The following is a 7,516-nucleotide window of genomic DNA, read 5'->3' on the forward strand; positions in this document are numbered from 1 at the left end:
AGAAGGGCAGCTGGCCCTGCAGCCAATCAGGGTTTGACAGCCTGGTATATAAGGAGCTGCTGAGTGAAGGTCAGTTAGTTCTTTCTGAGCTCAACCTGGCCAGAACTCTGGGCTGGCTGGGAGCATCAGCACCTGGGCCAGGTCCCAGTGGGGAGCTGGATCTTTTTAAGGAACCAAGCCTAGATCCTGCAACACGAGGCTAGCCTGTGGTGGCATGGAAGAACCCCGGGCAAGTGGGGAACTCTGGATCTCGACCGCCAATCGGATTGTATCTCACCCTGAGTGGGCAAGGTCATTGTTGCAAGCCCCCTTGTAACCACTAAGGGGCGCTCACTGACAAGACTTAACCTGTTACACGCTCACGTAGTTATTTCAGAACAACGGCAGTTATTCTGAAATAATTTTGCTGTGTAGACATATTAGACTACTTCATGTTTTGCTTCCCACAGACTTTGCTGAATATGCCTGGCCTGAGCTCCACCCTTTTGTTAGCATCACTGCCCCAAGAATTCCTCAAATCAGAATTTTCAGGAAACACATAAAATCCTAGAAATAGTGATTTTTGAAGCACTCATCTTTCTACTATCACAATTTCTTGATGCATCTTTACCGCAGTTTAGATCACTCCTAGGCTACGTTTACACTGGTGCGATCTTGCGCCAGAGATATGCAAATTAGGTTAAACATGGAATATCGCCAAGCCTCATTTGCATATCTAATGAGCCACCATTTTTGCAGAAGAGACTTTTGTGCCAGAAGGAGCTGTCTACACTGCCCCTTCTTGCTCAAGAAAAACCCTCTTGCACAATGTCGTTATTCCTGAAAATAATCAGCATAGCGGCATTGCGCAAGAGGGTTTTTCTTGCGCAGAAAGAGGCAGTGTAGACAGCTCATTCTGGCGCAAGAACCTCTTCCACAAAAAGGTGGCTCATTAGATGTGCAAATGAGGCTCAGCGATATTCCACGCTTAGCCTCATTTGCATATCTCTGGTGCAAGATCACGCCAGTGTAGACATAGCCCTATTGAGACATTCTCTCTTGACTGTTAATTCCATGCTCTACATGGGGCTGACCTATTTGACAAACTAAGAGAAAGCTCAATCTGCTAGCGAAACACATAAAAGTGATAGGAGAACAGAGAGACCAGCTGTTATGAGCAGATATGAAGTTACTAGGATTACAGTTAGTTAATGGAAAGGGAAGAAAAGTAGGTAACATACTGGCATTGATATTATAAAACTGGCTTGTTAGTACTTAATGAGGTTATTATATAAATGGTTATATTCCCCCAATGTCCTATAAGACTCCTTTCAGAAGTCTGAAGTGATAGGTTATGTTGAGTAGCACATAGAACTCTGGTACAAGCTTTAAATATTTTTTTCATGTTATGTCCTACACCAATTAAGTTCTGCATGCAAAACAGTCTAATAACCCCCTCCAACTTTCTGTCATTTTATTGATAAATCTGTAGTTGAATCATTACATTCTTGGTAATTAAGGAATAGATACAAAACTGGGCTTGAGCACTATGTATTACTATTAAAAGTGGACTTTCCTTAATAGTAGGTATCTCAAAGAGGAGAGGGCCAAGAAAATTAAAATAAAAAGTAGAAATCTAGCTAAAGCTATTGCTTAAAGTTATCTAATTTCATTCAGATCTACATGAAGTTTGATTCATTCAATGGTCAACTGCTCTCATTTTAAAGAAGTTACAAAACATGTACATATAGACGTGTTGCATGCATAGGCTACGTCTACACTGCAGGCTTCTTGCGCAAGACCTGTTTTGCACAAGAACTCTTATGCAAAAGGTCTTGTGCTAGAGAGCGTCCACACTAGTCAAAGCTCATCGCAAAAGCCATGCGATTTTGCACAAGAGAGTGTCCACACTGATGGGACGCTCTTGCACAAAGACTTCCCCACCCCAGAACTACTTTGGAGAGGGCAAAAGGGCACCAGGGCTTTCCAGGGGCAGGCACTGGAACTCCTTTGAGACATGCTTAAAGGGATCTCTCTGGACAGACGTTTCTCTCCTGCTGCGTGCTTTGGGACCTCTTGTAGGGACTGAAAGCTGTAGCAGTGCTAGTTGTGGTTGCGCTCTGCCTCATTGGACACCACAGCTTGTGCCCTAGTGCTTTTTGTGACTTTTGACTTGTGCTTGCTGTGCCATGGTGCCAAGGGTGGCCCTGTGCCTACTCTGGCCCCACATGGCCATTTTGGAGTGCCTGCAGCTGCTGCTGTATGCTGCCTCACTACTTCTTCAGAAGCTCGACCCCAAGCTCACTCTGGACTCCCACTCCCCAGATGCGGTGACGTCCCTGTGGCATTCCTACTCGACAGTGGAGAGGCATTACTGTACCAGTACCAACTGGTGGGACTGGCTGGTCCTAGAGCAATTGGATGACCAGAAGTGGCTCTGGAACTTCAGGATGCAAAAACAGATGTTCCTGGAGCTGTGTGACTGGCTCGCCCCTGTGCTCCTGAGACGTGACACCCAGCTGTGGCCCGCCATCCCTATGAACAAGAGGGTCACCATCTCCCTGTGGAAGCTGGCCTCCCTGGACAACTACCACTCGGTGGGACACCAGTTCGGGGTGGGCATCTCCACAGTTGGTGCTATGTTGATGCAGGGGGAGGGTGCTGTACTCCCTGCCTGGGGGAAGGGAAGACACCAGGCTGGGAGGGGGCAAAGGGAAGTAGGGAAAGCACCATCACTCAGGGGCTTGTGCCATCCCTCCCTCACACAGGCCTACTGGTATGGAGGGGGGACTCTGGGACAGGGGGCCCTGGTGTGTTTGGGGGCAGAGGGCATCAGAGGGCATCACAGGGGTGGGCACACCCCAAAGGTTCATGCACCTACCCTGCCTCATTCGGTGCATTCCCTGTGTTTCTGTGTATCCTTCTGCAGGTTGTCTGTGCCATCAACAATATCCTGCTCAAGAGGGTCATCCGCCTGTGGGACGTGGACGCAACAGTGGCTGGCTTTGCTGCCCTTGGGTTCCCCAACTTCAGGGGAGCTGTGGATGGGACCCACATCCCCATCCGTGCTTCAGAGCATCGAGCGGCCCATTTCATAAACCACAAGGGATACTTCTCCATGGTGCTCCAGGACCTCATGGACCATTATGGCCACTTCACAGACATCTATGTGGGGTGGTCTGGCAGGGCACATGACACCCACGACCTGCAAAACTCCAGACTGTATCACAGGATGGAGACAGGCACTTTCTTCCCCCCCACCAGGAATTTACAGTTGGGGACATCCACATGCCTCTCTGCATTGTGGGGGATGTGGCCTACCCCCTTCTGCTCTGGCTGATGCAGCCGTACACTGGACAAATGGACCCCAGCTGGAAACATTTCAACCAGCACCTGAACCGAGCCCACAACCAGGTGGAGTGTGCCTTTGGACAACTGAAGGCGCGATTCCGTTGTCTGCTTACCCATTCTTGTGCAAAAAGCCTGCAATGTAGTCTCAAGGCTACTTATTTAAGTTAACACAGGTCCCATTGTAGACAATAGCCTGACTGGGATACAGTAGTGAAGGTGGTGGCATGAGCTGGCAACAATGCTCAAGCCATAACCCCACATACTATACACTCTCTGATATGCCTATTATGTGGAGGTCAAGAAGAGGTATGTAGCAGTCATACTACCTGAAGAAGCCCTTTTTGTAAGTATAATTCTTTGGCAGAAGGATCAATTTAAGACATCTTCACATCATCAAAGAAGCATAAAGGGGGCATACAGTAGTGACATATTAGCTCTAGATAAGACTACTCTGTTATTGTAAATGAGAAGCATCTCCACTGAAATCAAATGAGGTTATATCAGATTAAGACCTGATTCCCTTCTCTCATCCATTTTAATCTAAGGATATTGCATCTGGATCCTTTAGAACCCATGAACATATGAACTAGTCACATGGAAGAGAAGGCCAAAGATTAGAGAAATCATTCTGACATGGAAGAGGAGAGGCTAAATCAAGAACAATAGAAGCTAATTTAGAAGTTATAGTAGCTTAGCCTCTAAAAGTGAGCACAATATAATTCAACAAGCAAAGAGGTTGAACGCCAAAAAGTGCACTGACACAAAAATTTGAAAAAGATTCAATAAAATGAAGTTTTCTCTTCTCCCAAAAGTAGAAGAGAAAGAAAAATTGTCTCATTAGTCTCTTTGAACTTGTCAATAAAGTAGTGGATAAAACTGAACTAGTAGACATAATTTATTTAAAACTTCCAAAAAATCTTTGGCATGGTCCGTCCCAAGAGGACACTGAGGGCTTGTCTACCCAGCCCCACAGTGTGGTTTTGCTTTAATTTAGTCTTACCACTTTATTTGGCAAGGAAAACACCTGAAGGATGATCAAGCTTCCCAAAGGAACAAACAAGCATCTAAAAAGCCAAATAAATCACATAAACAATAATAAAAAGTAAACATCACTGGCTTTTTCCCATCGGAAGTACTCCTTAAATAAATGAATTTTCTTTACATTTTGTGATTTTGCCTTTTCCTTGAGTGCTTATTGTTCCTTTGGGAGGATGTGTTTTATATTACTATGCAATAAATTTTATACTGTAGCACAGGTACATGAAGGATAAATCTAAGCCAGTTCCACAAGATGTCAGAAATGAAGCTTCGTGCAAGAGTTCCCATCCTTGCAGAAGCCATAAAAATATTTCATATTGCCACATTCTAAAGAGCTTTTGTTCTTTCTATGCTTTTAAAAAAAGGATAGTTTTAACCAATGGTTTAGGACTAAGTAACCCTCACTATTGTTGGTCCTAGAAGTAACTATAGGGGACCAATTAAATAAGGGAAATCGTGTAATTAAATTCATTATTCTTGTGGGAGGAATTCTATTTAAAACATAGTACCAATTCTAAATGGTAGAGAGAGGTGATTTTAAGATGAGACAGTTAAAATAATCCTAGAGTCAAAATAGAGTGAGGGAATCACAATCTTGAGACTGAACATGGAAGTTACTTAAACATATCAAAATTCATACTTTAAGAAATTATAAATAGGTTATAAGAATTCATGCATTATTAATACATTGTTTCAAACAGTTAATCAAAATATATTGACTGTGATATCTCTACATACTTCTAAGTATGATTAATTATAAACCTCAATGCACATTATATAACATGCTTAACATTTGTTCACCATCTACATTATTTATAAATGAAATGTAATAAAAGGTGTGAACCAGAAAGGAAGCATGAATACCCACAGTTCCATTAGATAGATTTAAAAAACTCCTAGATTTTATCTAGGCCAGGGTGGGGAACCTTTTTTGCTTTGGGGACCACTGACACACAGAAAAATCATTCAGGGGCCACTCACAAGTGACAAGTGGGGAAAAAACCAACTCCTCTCTGTGGCCCCCGACTGAGGAGAAATACACTCCCGCCATTCCCCTTGCAGATCAGAGCCTTGGGGGGCAGCTTAGTGGATTTTGTGCACTCCAGCTTCCAGGGGAGTGACGGGGGTTGGAGCACCAATTTGGGCTCCCCAGCCTTGTGGGTCAGATTCAGACAAACAGAGGACTGCATTCGGTCCCCACCCCTTCTAGGACTATAAGACTTTGTGCTTCATGGTACAAGCCAACAGTGTTTTAGAGAAAATGTCTTCTCCTTTCCCAATGGACATAGAGTGGAACAATCTCTACCCACTCCTTACAGTACAGACTGTAAGCATAATGGACATGAGGAAGGAAGTGGCAAAGGCTGAAAACAAAAAAGTTAACAGGAGCACATAGAAAAATGTCAGGACTTTTTGGAGTAGGGAAGAGTGAAAAATATCCCAAAGGGCTCACCTTAGCTGCTACAGCCCTAATGTTTATAACCAACAATGTTTATAGCCTGCAAAACAAGAATACTATGTTATTTACACATGCCCTAGCCTGAGAATGTTATTCTTAGAATGATGTCATGGTTCTAGCCATCTGGCGTTGCTGATGCTGACATGTTATTTCCACAAATATTACCTTTCAGATGTCATTGATATTGGTTTGTATAAATCCAAAACCAGACTGTTCAACAAACTAATATAGCTAGGGTGATCATTTTAAATATACTGATACTTACAGGAGATAGGAGTACTGAATGAATGGTAGGCTTTTGAAATATCAAAATGCTTAGGTTTTTCATGCCTAAGAATGGTGCGTGTGGGGTTGTTTGATTTTTTTTATGCTACAAACAGACACATTGTTATGAGTAACTTGTATTTTGAGTTCCATCCTGTCCTTGCTAAAAAAAAATCATTGGCAAAAACAAAGAAACAAACAGACTTACATGGGAGCAGAGCTAAGTTACTTATCAATTTCTCCGTACAATATATTTATAAGAGTTTGTTATTATATATATGCATGTATATAAATATAATGTCAATTTTCCCTATAGTTGGTAAAACATTTGGGGATGTGGATAACGGAATTGATATCTAAAACTTAATCGATATAAGATATATGTGAAAATGCTTTTGAGAAGAATTTAAGACAATTTTTTGCTGGGGAGACTAATATTCTTTCCACAATGTTTTATGTTTTTGGAGAATGGCATCTAAGTTGGTGAATCAGAATGTGTGACATCAGGAGGATATAAATGGCAGAATAGCTTGTTCCTTTCTATAATTTATTCTGTTGCTTACTTCAAAAAAGGATAGCAAAAGGGAAAAAAGTATTTCACTTTGATAGCATAAGCACAAGTGTCTCCTTTTTAGTAGACTGTGCAAACAGAGAAACTCAAGTTACTATGTTTAAATGTCCTATTTCTGTTAAAATTTGTAGTAAAATTCTTTTGCATCCCGCAATATCCTCTCACTACATTCTGCCAAAAAAATTTGGGGGAGTTTCTAAAATTGGAGCTTAAAGCCAGAAAGGATTACCAGATCATAGAATCATAGAATCCTAGAACTGGAAGAGACCTCAGGAGTCTAGCCCCCTGCCCAAAGCAGGGCCAACCCTAACTAAATCATCCCAGCCAAGGCTTTCTCAAGCCAGGACTTACAAACCGCTAGGGATGGAGATACCAGCACCTCCCTAGGTAACCCATTCCAGTACTTCACCACCCTCCTAGTGAGATAGTTTTTTCCTAATATCCAACCTAGACCTCCCCCACTGTAACCTGAGACCATTGCTCCTTGTTCTGCCATCTGTCACTACTGAGAACAGCCTCTCTCCATTCTCTTTGGAACCTCCTTTTAGGAAGGTAAAGGCTGCTATCAAATCCCCCCTCAATCTTCTCTTCTGCAGACTAAATAAGCCCAAATCCCTCAGCCTCTCCTCGTAGGTTATGTGCTCCAGCCCCTTCATCATTTTGGTTCCCTTCCACTGGACCCTCTCCAATGTGTCCACATCCTTTCTATAGGGGGCAGCCCAGAACTGGGGGCAATACTTCAGATGTGGCCTCACCAGTGTGGAATAAAGGAGAACAATCACATTTGTCTGCTGGAAACTCTCCTCCTAATGTACCCTAACATGCCATTAGCCTTCTTGGCTACAAAGGCACAC

This window comes from Pelodiscus sinensis, chromosome 5 (genome assembly GCF_049634645.1).
Source record: "Pelodiscus sinensis isolate JC-2024 chromosome 5, ASM4963464v1, whole genome shotgun sequence".
Taxonomy (NCBI): Eukaryota; Metazoa; Chordata; order Testudines; family Trionychidae; genus Pelodiscus; species Pelodiscus sinensis.